At 36.6% G+C, this 19,383-nt stretch overlaps 1 long non-coding RNA gene across 3 annotated transcripts in view; it reads left to right on the plus strand.

Moving 5' to 3' along the window:
- LOC112133718 (uncharacterized) overlaps positions 1-19,383 on the plus strand; it is a 114,333-nt gene that overhangs the window by 83,209 nt on the left and 11,741 nt on the right. For all 3 annotated transcript variants that reach the window (XR_010140348.1, XR_010140349.1, XR_010140347.1), the window contains 2 exons: positions 7,264-7,380; positions 13,394-13,674. This is a non-coding gene — a long non-coding RNA (uncharacterized LOC112133718). The remainder of the gene's footprint in view (positions 1-7,263; positions 7,381-13,393; positions 13,675-19,383) is intronic.

The raw sequence follows: 19,383 nt of genomic DNA on the forward strand, positions 1-19,383 counted from the left end.
CCCCAAAAGAGATACTGCACACCCTACCTAAGTCTACAAGGAATTGGAAAACATCTAACGAATTGAAACAGATATTTAAAGTTTTTCATTGAGAAGTGTGATGAAGGTTCATTAAAAGAACTGGATGAATGCATACATTATTAAAATCAGTATTTTGTTAACTAGCATTTTTTCTGTTTGAGTATGACAAGCCAGAGTTTTATGCTATTATTGGCTACCCACTGGGCTTTTTTTTTTTGTTTTATAGAAGAATGACAAACCTTAACTGGATTTGTTTATTTCTTTTAGGTATTTCCCATATCTTCCTGTCTTTTCCATGGCCAAAAATGATCAACTAGAGAACATTAAAGAAGAAATAAATTACTATATATTAAAAAATACATACTGTAAAATGTTCTTTACACAAAAATGTGACAACTTCAATAAGAGTAACTTGGACAACCTGAGGCATTAACTGAGGATCAATATGATGACTTTACATTGAGAATCACATATACCCTCTGAATAAATTTAAAAATGAAATATACTCAATCACATTATTTTCAAATTGTTGATGTGCATGGAAATTATCAGAGAACCAGAATATTCAAGGTTTATCTTTCCTGTTTTTGTCTTAAATCACAACTATGTGTTAAATAATTTGTATGACCTATTTCAGTGGCAGTATGTTAAATAAAATTCTGTTTGTATCTCCTGTTTTTGTGCTTCTCAAATTGAAGTCACTGAATCCTCAAGAATTCATGCTAGGTTGCCCTAATAGTTGATACTCCCAGATGAACAACGTGGAACTTCCTGGAGAATTCATCTTATTAGAATTAGAATTTTTTGTGAACACTCTATATATTTAAGCCAATATGTTTTGATATGGAAAACAAAACATGCACAAAGGAGACATAAAAGAAATTTCCACCTGCCACAGATCCCCTTGGGCTATACCTCAACCCAAGACCCTATGTGTGCCATTTTCTATTTGGTCACCTTGTTATAAATATTTAAGAAGCTCCTTCTGGTAGTTCACAAAAAAAGTTTCTTTGGTGCCAGCCCATTCTGCACATTCCCCGGGTTAGATGCTGATGATATCATATTCCATGGCTCTTGTAAAAGTGCCAAATATTTTAGAATAGCCTGCAGAGCACAATGTAAATGTGCAATTATCCTAAGTTTCTCAGTCTTCCTTTTTGCCAGAATATGCCTACTGTTGTCTCAATTAAATGACTTTGGATGTTTTCAGTCCCATGCAAAAACAATATTAACTAATACGAATTTAGAGCTTTCTTCTATGCATAAAGACCCCCCCTCTGTATTGTTGCTTTTAAGCATCGCAGCAACCCTCTGAGTTAGGTATCATTCTCATCCTCTTTGTAGACGAGAACCTGAGTACAAATTGCTCAAGTTATGTCCTCAAGATCACACAGCTCAAAAGAGGAATATCCAGGATTTGAAACCAAATGGTTCTCCTTAGAGGTCCCACCTTTACATATTACTCTATTCTTCTTCTGGAAAGAATCATGAGGGGATAACATTCTTCGTTAAAAGGGCAAATAAAATATTTATAATCATGTCAAGCAGGGTTCATTTCTGCCATGTGACATGATTCTTTCTTAACTGGTGAGACTCCAGCAGCATACTGCAATCAGCTTACAAACAGCATTGACTTACACACACTCAGAGGTACACAGTCATCCCAAACCGAACCATAAAGTTGATGAAATTTGTATTCCTTTTCATGGCCCTCACCTTCCACATTCTTGACCTTTCTTGCTACATTATTCCCAATTGCTTTCTAACTTTCTCCTTGTATAACCAGAAGAGAATTTGATGCCAGGCTTTATAGTGTGGCAGATGGATTCCACATTAGGTTGATGCAAATGATTTTCAGTTATCTGCGTTATCTCAACTGAGCATCTTCATTCAAGCCTTTGGTTTTATCTCTAAAGGAATAAATTTGAGTTCACTGGAATAATCCAAGGCTTTGATTTTATCTCTAATTGAATGATTTGAGTCCATTCAGTAACCACATGGCATAATTTGAGGGTGGGAGGCCCTTGAAATACTCCATCTCTTCACAAGTTACTCTATTTAATGAGACTATGTGAGGGTATAGATGGCCTAAAGGAATGACATTGCATAGTTTCTTTCCTTGTTTAGAGCTACTCTCCTTTGGTAGAACTAAAGCTAACAGTGGTCCAACAGTTGCTGCAGCAGGTATTTTCCAAGAGTTTCTGGGCGCAGAAAGGTACAAACCCCGTTGTTATCATTGTTTTCCAAGATTGGGCCAGGTATCTAGGGCACTTGCATTCCTTCTAGACACTCAGCCCACCATCACCACCTGTATAGAGCCTTCCAGGTCAAACAAGCCATCTGTGCATTCTGACATTGTGACATTATGATAAGCAGCATTGAGTAGGAGCTTTTACAGAAATGCGACTCTTGTGACATCCTGAAATACCTATGTGTTTTGTATTACTTTGATCTCTGATAAGAAGCTACTGAAAACAAAACTCTCTTCCTTATTAAAATAGGTGCTGCAGGCCGTGCGCAGTGGCTCACGCCTGTAATCCCAGCACTTTGGGAGGCCAAGGTGGGCAGATCACGAGGTCAGGAGATCGAGACCACGGTGAAACCCCGTCTCTACTAAAAATACAAAAACAAAAAAATTAGCCGGGCATGGTGGCGGGGTGCCTGTAGTCCCAGCTACTCAGGACGCTGAGGCAGGAGAATGGCGTGAATCTGGAAGGCAGAGTTTGCAGTGAGCCGAGATTGCACCACTGTACTCCATCCTGGGTGATAGAGCGAGACTCCGTCTCAAAAAAAAAAAAAAAAAAAAAAATAGGTGCTGCAGTGAACTTTTACTTAGATTATACTCAGTTTTTTATCTGTTTATAATCTCCCACCAGACTCATAGAAGTCAAGACCTATTTTTTTCTTTACGTCCTCTGTACTAAGTAGAATACTTGACAGAGAGAGAGGGAGACAGAGTGCTAAGTAAATGTGGAATGAATTAATTAATGAATGACAGACTGAATAAGTATATTTATGTTGAATCTATATATAACTAAATTCTTCCAAGATCAGACGATATTGGGTGCGTTCAGGGTGGTATGGCCTTAGATGAACTTTAACCTCTATAGAAGTATGCGTAGAATAATTCTCCAATAGGTTTTATGGAATACCATAAAGTATCCTACAGAATTAGGCAGCAAAATTTGTGCTACTAGAATAAGATGCAGGCCTAGGTAAAAATAATCCCATTTATCTACAAAAATTTAGGATTTAGGTTATAAATACTTAGAACATTTTCCTGAACAAGTCCCAGTTGTTGAAACATTTTAAGAGTCCTGCAAAAATTTCAAAAAATGCTTTTCTTATTCATGGCCTATGTTGTAGTAAAGAAAGCACAGTGGCCCTTCATCACTTATCACATAGGGTTTTAGTCTTGTTTGGATTATATGTAACTCCACTCTACCCTTCCAAGCTAATATCCTTTCATTTCCCAACATGTGGCCTTTCTCCATGCACACCAGTACCCTCAGTAATCTCTTCTTATTCACCATGTTGGGTTCTGTATGGGCTTTGGAAATCCCAGTCTTACCCTTTGTATAACCCTTCCCCAACCCTTTCTCTATCTTCTGCAATCAGCTTCTGCCTACGTTCCGGGTCCAGCTCAAGTCTTTCCTTCGTCATGGCTAATTCCCTGACAACTCTTGACTTCCTATTTGTTCTTTTGCTAAGTCCTAGTACACATATTGTTAGTGTCACAGTCACAACCTTATTTCATCTCTCCTTGCCCTGTTTTATTAATTTTATGTACACATGTAAACTCTTTGAGGGAAGTGATTGTGTCAAAACCTCTGAGTCCCCTGCAAAACCAAATAAAATGCTAAGCACATAAAAGGATACTCAGCAATATTGCTTATGAGAAAATAATAGAGGTTTATTTTTTATTGTTTTATAGACCTCTTCATTGATACTGTTTATACTGATTTTTTCTTATGTTGTCTTCCCAAAAGTTAAAAATATTTGTCAAACTTCTTCTTATGACCTTTCATATCTTCATGCTATGTCTTTACCAAATGATATCCTAAGTTGTCTGAAAGGACATTTTGTCTTCCTGTTTGGAAACTTCCTCCACATTCTTCCCCTAGACATCAACACTTCTTTTGGAAACACTCTTTGTATGGTTTCCCTTCTCGGCATGCAAAAAGCACAGTCTGTATGTTAAAGGGTTTTCACAACTTTTACATTGTGGTATGTCTGAAACCCAGGAAACTATGTGGCCACGATGAAATAGATAAACAAGGAGTATACTGAAGATACTCTTAGTAGAGAGACTATTTTCCCAACTTTTCATTTAGAGCTAAAAAGTGAAATGAGTAAAGGACTGAAAGATAACCCGTAAGTTTCAACCAGCACTTTTCCAGGTATAAGAGAGAATGTGAAATTGCTGACATTGGTTTTTAAAAGTTTAAAAAGATAAAAGGAAATAGTACCTGTAATGGTGGCTTTTAACTGAAATTAGGATCAAAGCTCATCCTTCCCAAGTATAAAGTGCAAGCTTTCAAGATTGTTCTAATTTTAATATAAGACAACTTACTATTTATTGTCTGCTTTTTACTGGCTCATACCTCTCTGTGCAGTTACATCCATTTGAAATGTCTGTATATGTGGGGGAAAAGCATATTTTTATAGCTTTTGCTTGTAACTTGGTAGTATGACTATTTTCAGTTATTTCCATTTGTTTAGCAGCTGAACTGCTTTAATATTAATTAGAAAGATCAGTCTATTATTCAGATCCCCACATGGCTTCATACAGCGCACCTTCTAACATGACTTATTGTACTTGTCATCTATCATAAGGTACCATGTTGTAGGTATTTGGTTTCTTGATTTAAAACCTAAAGAGTTCCAGATTTTAAATGATCTCTGTCTACTTTGACAAGGGAAAATGGACTAAAGGTATCTCTTTCTATTTTTCTTTTTCTTTTGAGACAGAATCTCATTCTGTCACCCAAGTTCAAGCAATTCTCCTGCCTCAGCCTCCCAAGTAGCTGGGACTACAGGCGGGTGCCACCACGCCCAGCTAATTTTTTTTTGTATTTTTAGTAGAGATGGGGTTTCACCATGTTAGCCAGGAAGGTCTCGATCTCCTGACCTCATAATCCACCTGCCTCAGCCTCCCAAAGTGCTAGGATTATAGGCATGAGCCACCGCGCCTGGCCACCTTCTCTTTCTATTTTTTGTATGAGGAAACTGTAAAGGTAGACTGACCTCAAGTATGGAACTGGGTCACTTTGAAACTCTGCCTTTACATTTTCTGCTTTCTAATTATTCTGCTCTTCGAATTTCCGTTGTATTTTTTAAAGACAAGTGGGTCAAGATGGCTTTTTAAAAAGAATTTCTGTTCTTTAGATTTAGACTTTATAGGTGCATGAGTCAATATCGTGAGTACAATGATTAACCACATTGTATGTAATTCTCAAAATGTTTATTTTATTTGGGTATTTTGGTTGCAGATGGCACAGCCTTACTGAGTAATTAATTGGCCAGGAGAAAGATGACCTCTTAGGGCTGGATTGATGAGGGTCATGCGAAACATCCCGAATGCCATGAAACAGGAATGAGTTCACGTCAATAGAAATTATTTGAAGAATATATTGAGATTAGGGGAAAATAGTCATGTGTATATACTTGTTATAGGAGCAGAGTCAACTTTATAAGCATTTTAATAGCCACTTTGTATATCTGCTAGACCTGGGTGAGGATGATAATTATGAATAACATGGATGCTGTCATTGAAAGGAGAGAGGAAAGTAAAAGCAGTTTAGAAGATTCAATTTAAAAACAACTTTGTTTAGATACTCTATTAACTTTATGTAAAAATTTCAAGTGCCTGAAATAAAACCTTTGTGTATGCAAGTCATTAGGGTTTGATTGACACAGTCAGATTCAACTAGCAAAACAAACTTAGTATGTTGCTTTTTTGGAGTGTTTCTTGACTCCAATACTACTACTGCATTTATGTTTCCCTGATTTTGGATAGGTTTATGTTTCTTAGACCAAGAGCCAACTGAAAAACTCTTAGGATAAGTGTTCAAATAATTTCCTATTTATGATTTCAAGAAAAATGTCATTTGTTACAGATTACAGACATAGCTATTTGGGGGGTATCATTAGAAATCTGATTTTTACTATAAATATGGGCCAGCCTAGAATTCAAAACTCTTTATCATACTGTTCAAAATCAAACATCATTTAACATCATTTTTGTGTGTTTAGATATTTCTATATATCATCAGCTCTGAACACCTTCTTTATTCTAATACTCTTCAAAAGATCCAGAATTACTAAAATGGTATACATTCAGAAATGCACACAGCTTACAACCTCCTAATGGCAGAACTAGGGACTCAGGTCAAGAAAAGAATTGTAGTCATGCAAAAACTGGAGATTACTGTCATGCGCAGCTGAGTTTGAGATATGGCAATCTTGGGGAAAGGTAAGTTTTATCTGACTTTAAAAGACATAGAAACCCTTTAGAATCATATTTTGTTACCACAATCAAGAGACATAAAATTTTATCAGGTGCCTTCTCCTCATCTTGTAGCAGGAATGAGAAATATTTCTACACTCAGAAATCAAAACCTCATCATCCCCTCTACAAATATCTGATAACTTACGATAATTAAACCAGGAAATTTTATAATTGTAGCTGTCTTCATGTATTTGTTTCTTACATGCTACATAGGTTGGTATCCATTCAACAAAAAAATCTGTTTAGGTAATAATACAGATCATTTCTCACATCTACATTTCCTTGTATGGGAGAAAAAGAACAAGTCTAGCTTCTGAAACTATGTTCCTGAGATGATTTTTTTTTTTTTTTTTTTTTGAGACTGAGTCTCACTCTGTTGCCTAGGCTGGAGTGCAGTGGCACAATCTCAGCTCACTGCAACCTCTGCCTCCCAGGTTCAAGCGATTCTCCTGCCTCAGACACCCGAGTAGCTGGGACTATAGGCGTGAGCCACCACGCCCAGCTAATTTTTGTATTTTTAGTAGAGACAGGGTTTCGCCATGTTGGCCAGGCTGGTCTCGAACTCCTGACCTCAGGTGATCCACCCACCTTGGCCTCCCAAAGTTTCAGGATTACAGGCATGAACCACTCGGCCCAACCCTGTTCCTGAGATTTTTTAGCAATGCTATGGATTCAAATTCATGCCTTTTATAATGTGCTTTCACTTGCTTCATGTTGTTGGCCCTTTCTAGGTGTCCTTCTGAACAGACCTTCACATGGATGATACTTGTTCCGGGAGAATGCAGCATGAACACACAGATTTGGTCACAATAACGAATGCTCCTTTAAAGACCAGCTGAGGAGGCCGGGTACGGTGGCTCACGCCTATAATCCCAACACTTTGGGTTGCTGAGAAGGGCAAATCAAGAGGTCAGGAGTTCGAGACTAGCCTGGCCAACATAGTGAAACCCTGTCTCTACTAAAAATACAAAAATTAGCTGGGTATGGTGGCAGGCACCTGTAATACCAGCTACTCAGGAGGCTGAGGCAGGAGAATCGCTTGAACCCGGGAGGCAGAGGTTGCAGTGAGCCGAGATCGTCCCACTGGACTCTAGCCTGGGTGACAGAGCAAGACTCCATCTTGAAAAAAAAAAAAAACCTGAGGAAAGAAAGATATTATTTTAGCACATTATTATTACTGATGTCACTTCCTCCTTCTTTCTTTGTTTCTTTTGTCTTTTTCTCATATGAAACATCATGTCATTCCTAAAGAGGAGAAACTCACAAGCCAAAAATGTAAGGCTTTCTCTGTGTCTGAGAGGAAAATGTTGTCATTTAAAATAAAATAGCTCTTACCAAGCAGAACAGCCTTCCTGAGTATTTCATTCCTGGGACTGTTTGCATTCTTTCTCAGTGAGCTACAGTGATAGGCATCAGAACCTATTTATAACAGGAAAGAAGAGATATTAAACTATTCAGTGCTATGTTAAGAATAAAACCCTCAAGTAATTGGATGGAATTTCTATGTGCCTCTTCCCGGCAAGCATCCCTTACCCTTTTGGGGGAGATGTGGCTATATGTCAGCCCTGTGAGAACCCAATGCAGGAACAGCATGTGATGTGAAAATGGAAACTGTCGGATTGAAACCATACATGGCGAAGTCAAAAAGAGACTCTTTCTTGCACTGTTTCAGAGGTATGCTGGGGTTATTTCAGTGCTGTAAGAATAAATAGAACTTGAGGCACTTTGAAGGATAATGTAAAAGTATGTGAGAGGACTCTGCGAATTTTCCAAGGCAACATCTTCCAGCCAATTGTCTTCTAGCTTTCACTCTGACCTTAGAAAACATGATTGCTATGCAATAGGCTCTGTGCCCTTTGTAAGCGCACACAGACTGGCCTGCTTGTTTAAAGACATGAGGGAAGCTTCTGCCTAATACTGTGTTCCTTAGGTTTGTGAGGACAGAAGTACCAAAGCAAAACAAAAAGAAACCAACAAGACAACCATGAAACTCCAAACACAAGACAACATTGTAAGTTACTGGATAACTAACGATAAACTACACAAAATCATAGAATGCATGACCAGGGTAGGAAACTAAAAAATCCTCAGTCTAAGCTCCTCTTTAGCAAAGGAAGAGAACAAGACAGAAGCTAAAATACTTTGCCCCATAACCTGGCCAATTATAACAGAATTGAAATCACTTCTTACAGCTTCCTGTCTCTGAGTGCAAGGGTGCCTTTCATTGGGAAACGCAAATCAGTACCAGAATTACAAATGGAAAGCATGTCATGTGGTGGTGCTGCAATGCGTCCAATCCTTTGGCAGTCCCTAGACCTCCCAATTCTGCAGCCCCTGTAGCTATGCAGTAGCCACAGATAAGCCACGGTGTCTTGGTGGTGCAAGTACTCAGGCTTGGGACAGCCCCAGGAAGAATAAAGTAACTGGGCATTTTTAGAGATAAAAATAGCCATTCAAATTAAAGAGAGGGTGGTGCTGGTGCCGTGTAAAATAGACAAAGATACAAGTTTAGATAGTAAAAAAAGATGATTGATGGGAGGTGACAGTCTTTCCCTTGTATTATTTATTTGTCTAGCATTGAGATGTCCTCTTTCAATTACATTGGCTTTTAATACTATGAGAATTGGCCTGTTTAATAGCAAATTTTTTAAAGTCTGGAATATGCCTTTCTAGCTGAAATTGTATATGAGAAATACACTTCTTTTCTATAAAAGTATTTATTTAAGTTGATATTCTGGCTTTCCTGTAGAAACAAAGTCATGTCCACGTGGCCCTCAACATCCCAGAACTTCAGTATGGAGGATGGTGCTTTCTAGTGCTTGCGTCTCTTCTTCTTGCCTGGGCACGACAGAAAGAAACTTTTCTTCTAATTCACACTGCTAAGCCATCAGACCTACATTAGAAAATAATTATTAAATCTATATCAGTCTGTGTTATGAATTTGGGTCTTCAGTCTATTTTCCTAAACTCTCCTTTTTGGTAACTTGATACGGCAAACATGTTCAGAATGAAGGAGAAAGGAAAAGCTAGATCAACCCTTTGGTTATCCTGGGTTTTATCTTAGCAGATTTTTGAGTGGATCAAATGAAATAATACATGTAAATGTGCTTTGGTAAACTTTAAAATGCTGCAACAATTAAAGATCCTATAGTGACTTTAAACATTAACTCGAGGAAGTTTGTTTTAATTGATAGTGTTAAAATATATAAAGAGATATATACATATCAGAAAATAATAAGCCCAGGCATGATGGCTCATGCCTGTAATCCCAGTGCTTTGGGAGGCAGAGGTGGAAGAATCACTTGAACCCAGGAGTTAGAGACCAGCCTGGGCAGCATAGTGAGACCTCATCTCTGACAAAATTTAAAAACCTAGCCAGACATGATGGTGTATGCCTGTAGTTCCAGGTGCTTGAGAGGCTGAGGCAGGAGGATCCCTTGAGACTACATGTTCAAGGCTGCAGTGAGTCATGATCACCTCACTGCACTTCAGCCTGAGTGACAGAGCGAGGCCCCATTTCTAAAAAAAAAAAAAAAAAAAGAAAGAAAGTATACTAATGGCACATGTGTTACACTAGTAGCCAGGCACTGACCTCAGTATGCATACTGATTATCTCACTTGATCTTACTAACCTTGTAAGGGGAGTACTATGATTATTATTATTATTTCCACTTTAAATGTGAAAGTTAAGGCTCAAAAAGATCATACAACTAATAAGTGGCAGAGCCACAGACATTTATAACTCCAGAATATATGCTTCTGACCACTAGGCTCTAATACATGAAATAGAAGTGATATATTTCATTGTACTGTAAAAACACTTAGTATATAACTTTATCATTCTGCTGATCATATGCTAAGCATATCAAGTTTTGTTTGGTTAGGCTTTCTTTCATTTTAATGACAAATCTTGGAAGACAAACTATGCTATGTTCTTTATGAAGGGAGTTCAGAACAAAATAGGTTGTCATTAACTGGCAAACATCAGTGATTCATGTGAAAGACTATTATCTTTGGTGATAGAAGGAGTGCTAGGCTAAGGACCCGGAGCCAGGAATCTGCCATTTCCTGGCTGTGAAATTTATGTAAGTGATATTACTGGAATACATAGTCTACACATCCTTTCTAGCTCTGAAATTCTATGGTTCTCTTATAGAGCCCTTCAATTGAAGATCAGGCATTGTCTATTTAAAAGGCGCATGTAATTCAAATCACAGAGAAAAATGTTTTATACTTGGTTGTGATGATGGCTGTACAACTCTATGAATATACTAAAAGCCATCGAATTGTACACTTTAAATGAGTGAGTTTTATGCTATGTGAATTAAATCTTAATTAAACATATATGATAGCATATATATATAAAATAAAACACACACACACAAGTACCATCCTCCCATTTAAACATTATTTGTCATAAAAGCAGCAGCAGCCAATTGATATTAAAATGAATAAAGTGAAATATTAAAGTAAAAATGTAATAATATGTAATACAAATTACTCTGATAATTGTCAGTGTGATATAAGAAAAGATTTATCTCATGAAGAAAATAAATATGGTATGTTTTCTGGAATAGAGCTTTGAACATCTCTTCTCCAGAATTGCTCCTAATATCAGCTTTAGTGCAGGGCTGATGCCACAGAAATTGTTCTTTATGTTCAGTTGCACTTACACAGAAGGTATTCTACCTCAAGAGTGAGGTTGTTTTGAATGTCAGCTCAATTGTCCCGACTCCACATTCTGCAATTTCTTTTGATGTTTCTGTCATTCTCCTTCTCATTTTACAGCTAAAGAAACGGAGCAGAGAGGGATAAATTATTTATCCTTGGTCACTCAGAACTTAAGTCAGAGTCTAGATGCACACATTGCTACTAAATGGCACAATGATAAAAAGACACTCTACCTTGCAATATTTTAATTTAACACAATAATGACTTATATAGACATACACTCAAAACTTATCCTACATTTTTGGATACTGCCTGGGCCAATTGCTAGTGCATATTTTTGTTTGTGGGCATTGAGTTTACCCAGCCCTCTTTTTTGCCCTTATTTACAACAGAATTTGTAATTCTATTGGTGATAGAAATAAGAGTGAGTAGGTTCAATTTATAAATGAAGAATACTGTATATTCCTCTTTTCTATACACACAGAAACCCAAAGTAAAGAAACACACAGAAGTACACACAAAGTCAATTTTCTCCAAACATCTAGGTTTTTCTTACATCTTAGAGCTAACTCTGATAAGAGTGTTTTAAGATTTCTCCTGCTAAAGTAAAAATTGAGTCAGAAAATTCCTGATTCTTTTGTGAAACGAGTGTCTTATTACTGAACTAAGAAGATAGTTTTTCTAGTATTAACGTCATGTACAGTTTTGGTGTCAGGTGTCACATGGCCTCTCTGGAGATTCTTCCCCTTCACCCAGCGGCAATATCACAAATAAGGAAGCATGTTTCTGAAAAAAAAAAAAAAAAAAAAAAAAACCAAAAACCAAAAAACAAACAAACAAAAACTCAGAGTAGTTTTGCAAATAGTGATGATATAATGTGGATGCAGTATTGAATATCGCTCCCCAAGAATTCTGCACACATTTCGTTTTTAGGACGGGAAATTTCTATTTAGTCTATGGCTTTGTGTGTGAGTGTGAGCCAGTTTCTTATTCAGAAGCTGATGATGGCATATTTTTTTTCCATCTTGATTATTTTCTTGGGATTTCTGGCCATCCTGTTTAGGCTCCTGCTGTTAGCAGGTGGGTCTCATCAGCATCTAAATGCAGGGATTGAGATGCTCTATAAATGCCTGACTAAGGAGGTTAGAGAAACTTTCCTCTTTTACAAATATCCTCAGGATACAAGACCTCAAAAATGTATGCCTAGTCTTTGTAGACATTTCTGTAGAATATTTTTTTCTTTTGGGATTCTTGCCACATTTCCCTCAAGCCTTTTAAAAATATGATTTTTTTTTCATGTTTGAGACTAATTTTTCCCATTGTAGGTGAATATTATTTAAGGAGCAGTTATTTTTAGACATGAAACTAATGAAACTGGAAAAAGTACAAACATACCTTTATCACAGGAGAGATCTTCATATAAACCCTTTTCCCTCTTATGTTATATATCACAGAAGAAAACTTTCTTGATGTGCCAGTGTGAAGACTTGATATGGGGTGAACTGTGTACTTCCCAAATCCATATGTTGAAGCCCTACCCGCTCAGTGTGGTGGCATTTGGAGGTGGGGCTTTTGAGAAATAATTAGGTTTAGATAAACTCATGATGATGGGGCCCTCACAATGGGATTCGTGCCCTTGTAAGAAGAGACACTGGGAGCTTATGCTTGTGTGCTTGCATTCTGTCTCTCTTTCTTTCTCTGTCTTGTATGTGGGGACACAGGGAGAAGTCCACCGTTTACAAGATAGAAACAGCTCTCACCTGAAATAGGTGAGAAACAGCTCTCATTCTGCCAGACCTTGATCTTGGACTATCTAGTCTCTACAACTGTGAGAAAATTAATTTCTCTTATTTAAGCCACCCAGTCTATGATATTTTGTATGGCAGCCTAAAGTGACTAAGGGGCTTTCCATATAACATATATCTATGTAAATATGACTTGGTTACTTTGGGTACTTTGAGTACTTGGTTACTTGGTTACTTGGGTACTTTGATTACAAAGTAGCCAACCTTAATTATCCATTAAAAAAATCCACTGCACAAAATATCAAGAGGTTACAGCTGTAGGAAAAAATGTAGCATATTTTGTCCCAGAAAATGTTCATGTTTCTCTAACAGGTTAAGAGATTCAGTCATAAAATACTAGGACTCAGAGAGTTTATTGTATTTTACTTTCTTTTACCTCCTCCAGAGAGTGCTAAAATCAGAAAGGCAAAACAAGGTTAGAATGGAGCCCATGCAAAGAAAATATGGACCTGAAGAAAAACAAGCTATGGACTATCTTCTGTCTCATGCTAGCAGTGGAGTAGGAAAAGGACTCAAAAGACTTCTACTGGCCATAATGAAGTACCTGTTACTATATTTGCTTTCCTACCATAAGCAAATATAAAACTGGACAATGTATAGGCAACTGATCTCATGCATTTCAAGCAGCACAGGATTCTGATAATTAACAGAAGGAAAGCACATGAGGTGAGCTCTGACATTCACCCTACCTTTTGGCCTGGGGATACTTTTCTTATGATGGCACAAGAGACAGAGCCCAAGTAGAATGGCAGTCTCATTAAATTGAGGAGGCAGAGATCAGAGTTCTGGGCTCTTGACACAGCTAAATTTGCAGAGCAGGAAACCAGAAGAGAACTGAGCCTTGTGTGTGTGAGATGGGAGGTGGAGAGGATAGAAATATGCATAGAGGTTCACTCTGGATCCTTAACCAAGGGCTGGGCTGTGTGTGTAAGGCCTAGTAGAGTAGCTGCTAAGGGGCTGAGAGAGGAATGGAGATACCAGAGGTTGCTTTGTGCTGGGAAACACTGAAGCTCCAATTCAGCCAGAATAGAGAGTCCTTATTGCCTTGAGAATTTAATTGAGATCTTAGAAAAGCCACACCTTTTGAGTAAGGACCACATGTTGTGGTAAGGGTCTCATTCTAAGACTAAGGATCAAACCAAAATAGACCTATGATTATAAAGAATAAGACCAAACTTAAGAAGAGCAAAAAGTCCTTCTAGTAATTTAATTGCCTGTCAGTATAAAAGGCATTCCCCTTTAAAGAAATACAACAGAATCCAGCCTCCCGCAAGTTATAATTATATGTCCACCATATTATAAACAGTTACTTGACTTACAAAGAAACAAGAAAATGCAACAAATAAACAAGAAAAAATAAATTTGATTAAAACAAAGATGAGTTAGATATCATTCTAAACACATATAAGAATATTAAAAAACTATTATAGATAATGTTTAAAAACTATTATAGATAATGTTTAAAGACTTAAATGTAAAGATAATCTTAATGAGTGAACAGATAGGGTATCTAAGCACAAAATTGAGACCTATAAAAAAGAAACAGATGAAAATTCTAGAATTAAAAAAGCACAAGTAAAAGTTCCCTGGGTGGACTTAACAGCAGATTGGAGATGGTAGAAAATTGTCATTAAACTTGAAAACGTATCTGTAGAATTATTTAATCTGAAGAACTTTGAGAAAAAACATTTAATAAATTCCCCAAGCCTCCATGACCTGTAGAACTCTATTAGGCATCTGTCATTGGAGGGAGATGACAGAGTGGGGCAGAAAACAAATTTGAAGAATTAATAGTTGAAAAGTTCATAAATTTGATGAAAACTATCAAATCACATATCGAGGAACCTTAGCAAAACCCATACAAGATAAATAGAATGAAAACCTAGCAACATTAGAGTCAAACCACTGAAACCAAAGATATCAAGAAAATACATATTTTTTAAGTCTTAAGTACCAACTTTTGGGAAAGACAGTAGATTTTGCACCAGATTCACAATAAAGAAAGTGATTTTGTTATAAATCTCAGGGGGAAAGCAAAATTAGCTCTCAAAACTCACATATATTTCAGTCTATTTCATCATGATAAAGATTAATCAGATAAGGATTTGGAGCAGAGGTCATTACTGATAATAGTTGCATTTTGCTGTGCTGTTCTTTTTACCTATATCTTTTGGGAAGCAGGTTCAGCAGCAGGAGTAAGTGGCTATAGAAGGCGTGGGGATTCACTCTTTTGTTATTACCGTCACTGATGGCATTTTTTTCAAAAGGCTAATCTAGAATTGTTTTATTTCATTTCTTACTTCTAGGGTTTATTTAAAACAATAATTGCATCTGATTGAGTCACCAAATAATTAAACATTTACTATGTGTCAGGTGCTTTTAATTACATCATGCCATTTGATCCCCATAACATTATTAGAAATAAGCATTATAGTCACTATTTTTACAGTAGAGGACATTGAAACTTAAGAAAGGTTAGGAAAACTTGCCCTAATCATGCAGCTACTTAACTAGGGGTTCAAATTCAGTATTATCTAACTCTAAAATGTTTTTTCAGTGTTATACAAATAATTTTATAATTACCTGGATTTATAAGGGATTCTTGTTTGTTTTATTTTCTCTTGTATTTTTGGAAAGAAGCTTCAAAATTAAATATCTCTTATAGAATTGCTAAGGTAAGAACAACTCTTATATAGCCAAATGCTTTGATGTGCTCCATCAGCAAGGAATAGGTAAAAGACTAAGGCAAAATGCTGATTAGTCAACACTATGAGCTTAATTATTAGGACAGCATTGCTTATGTATGGCTGCAAACATAGAATTATAAGTAATAAAGCTAAAATATAAAATTCTGAGTGTCATAACTAAGGACATTTGATTTTTAATATTATATAAAATGACATAGAGATGTGCCAAAAATAATATAACAATCACTCATGTGTTGGTCATATTTCAACAAATGCTAACTTTTAAGAATTTTTGCTTCAATTTTTAAAGGAAAAAAATAATTACATGTATAACTCCCCTATATAAGCATTTCCCTCTGTGATACACATTAGTGCTACTCACCAATAGTTATTATTGTTTTTCTTCTACTATAGATGGGATTGGATTTCTTTGCTCCTTGGGGTTGGGTCTGGCTTGATAAATGGCTTTATCCAATAAAATATGAGTACATGCCACATACGTAACTTTCATGTAGAATTGCCAATACTAAAATCGAAGAGTCTCCAAAGCTTTCCTTCTTTGTTAATATGGTCTTGAAGGACATGTTAATGTGGAGGTGAAATGTCAAGCCATTGCATTGAGAACAGTTGGCTTTGGTAATAGACTTCATTGTTTTAAGCCACTAATATTTTGGGGTTGTTTGTTTATCAGCACAGTCTAGACTATCCTGACTACAACACCTTCTCAGCACCTCATCAACACCCTCTTGCCCTTCCAAATCAGCAAAGGAAATAAAGGCCACCACTGTCAAAATTCGCCTTTATTTTCTTTGCTGATTTGGAAGTATAGATTATATTTCTTTTCATTTGGTGAACACCTACTACATTTTATTTTACTTACTTAAATATACATTTTTTTCTAACAAAGTAAAGTTATTCAAAATATGTATCTATACTTAAAAATGCATAATATGCTTTGACTATTCACACAATCCCAATTCCATATCATTTCTTATTAACTATTATATAGAATTGTATCTATAATTGTTAAAGTAGAAAATACTCTTAAGCTTTTATCATCTAAACTTTTAAAGATTTGTTCATATTCTGAAATGATAATTCAATTAAGCATAGAATTCTAATGGAAAGTTATTTAACCCCAGTAACTGGAAGATATCACTCCACTTGGTTCTACAATCTATTGTTACAGATAAGATTTGTTTTGTCTTATGAATGTTTTTCATTTATAATTCGTCTTTGTTTTTCAAAAAAAAAAATTTGTATTTATCCTTGATGCACTGTATTTAGTTTCCTTGCAATGTACCTAAATGTGAATTTATTTCAATTGACCACACATTTCATTTTACTTTTTGTATACTTTCAATCTCAGAACTCATGTCTTTTTTTAATTCTAGAAAGCTCTCTATTAATAACCCTTTAATCAGTAATACTAGTTATCATATTGACAATCCATTGATTATGCTCTCCCCAGGTGTGTAAGTATGCTAAATTTAGAACACAGGTTATTATTCTTTAAGGGTATCTCCAAATGTAAGAATAAAATATGCTCTTGGCCTTGCATGGTGGCTCATGCCTGTAATCCTAGCACTTTGTGAGGCTGAAGCAGGAAGATCACTGGAAGCCAGGTGTTCAATACCAGCCTCTGCAAAATAGCAAGATCCTATCTCTATTAAAAGTTTTTAAAAAAATTAGCCAGTAGTTAATTTTGGTGGCAAATGGTAGCACATGCCTGTAGCCCCAGCTACTCTTGAGGCAGAGGCAGGAGGATTGCTTGAGCCCAGGAGTTTGAGGCTGTAGTGAGCCTCTGGCCATTCTACTGTACTTCAGCCTGGGTGACAGAGCAGGATCCTGTCTTTAAACAAGACAAAACAAAAAAACTAAGCTAAAAAATGCTCTCTTGCTGTCTTATTTGTGTAGGTTGTTACAATAACGATCCTGATACACAATACCTCTCAGTATCCAAGCTCTTATGTAGTCCTTTCCACACTGACTCTAGGCTTGGTCATGTGATTTGCTTCGTCCAATAGGCTATCAGCAAATGTGACATAAGCAGAGACTGAATATAAGCTTGTGCATTGGGGATGGCCCTGTTGAAACCCTGAGATCACCATCTTACAAGGACTCATGGTCTAGCCTTCCTGACATAATCCCAGCCAACCCTCTAGTAGAATGCAGCCACAGGAAATATCAGCAGAACCAAAGCAACACTCAGAATTATGAAAAAGTATAATTTCTTGTTGTGTTAAGTCACTGAGTTTTGGAGTTATTTTTATATAACAATAGTTAAGTAATACAATGTCTGATTTTTAAATCTCTCCCTCCCAATAATATGTTTCAAATTACATACAAATTTTTATACCTAATTAAGATGATGGCATACAAAACAAGCTTTTCAGATTTTGCAGCTTATGTTTTGTTATTCCTAGAATGAAGTCATAGTATTCTGGGGTACAATTAATCATATTATGAACTTATGTCAGCCTCAAGATCTGAACTCAGGAAAAAAAAAAGGAGCAGATTAAATATATAAATAAAACAATGTTGAGGGCATGGAGAGAAATCAAGATTACATTGTTATAGGTAGAAAACTGTTCATTTGAAAATGCCCTGCCTCTGAAGAAAACAACAGGGTGATGTTGGGAGGTGTGGTGGAAGATGTGAGTAGTAATTACTGTTGTGATTTTCATTCCCTGAGAAATGAAGTCCAATTTTACATGGAAAAGGCACATGGTTGCCTCTCATGTTTACATGGAGACTTCCCGTCATAGTTCCTTGGAAGCCATGTGTCTAACTTAACGATCAGACTTCCAGTTAGTCATTTGCTGGTGTTAAATCTGGCAGAGTGAATTGTACAGTCGAGAAGTGACCACTCTCATGATGGAATTTAGGTAGAACAACTGCAAAGTGTTTTCCAAGTGCTTCCCAAGGGGCATGGATAACTCCCTCCTTAGAAGCAGATTGCCTCTTCATTTTTTACTAACAGTGTGTCTATGTCTCTTGAATTCAGGATTATTCTGACTTGAGACTAATGAATATATATACATATATGCATATATATATATATATATTTATCTTTGATGCAGTGCATTTAGTTTCCTTGCAATGTAACCAAATGTGAATTTATTTCTCTTGACCAAACATTTTACTTTTTGAACACTTCCAATCTCAGAACTCATGTTTTTTTTTAATTCTAGAAAGTTCTCAAGAACCCTTTAATCAGTAACACCAGTTCTCATATTGACAACCCATTGATTAGTTTATGCTCTCCCCAGGTGTGTAAGTGTGCTAAATTTAGAACACAAGTTATTATTCTTTAGGGGTAGCTCTAAATGTGAGTATATATATATATGTACACACACATACATTTATATATTTTTGAGACAGAGTCTCACTCTGTCACTCAGGCTGGAGTGCAGTGGGACAATCTTGGCACACTACAACCTCTGCCTTTCACGTTCAAGTGATTCTCATGCCTCTGCCTCCCAAGTAGCTGGGATTATAGGTGTATGCCACCATAGCCGGCTAATTTTTGTTTGTTGGTGTTTTGTTTTGTTTTGTTTTGTTTTATAGATACAGGGTTTCACTATGTTGACCAGGCTAGTCTCAAACTCCTGAACTCAAGTGATCTGCCCACCTTGATCTCCCAAAGTGCTGGGATTACAGGTGTGAGCCACCTTGCCCGACCGAC

This window comes from Pongo abelii, chromosome 5 (genome assembly GCF_028885655.2).
Source record: "Pongo abelii isolate AG06213 chromosome 5, NHGRI_mPonAbe1-v2.0_pri, whole genome shotgun sequence".
NCBI classification, from domain to species: Eukaryota; Metazoa; Chordata; class Mammalia; order Primates; family Hominidae; genus Pongo; species Pongo abelii.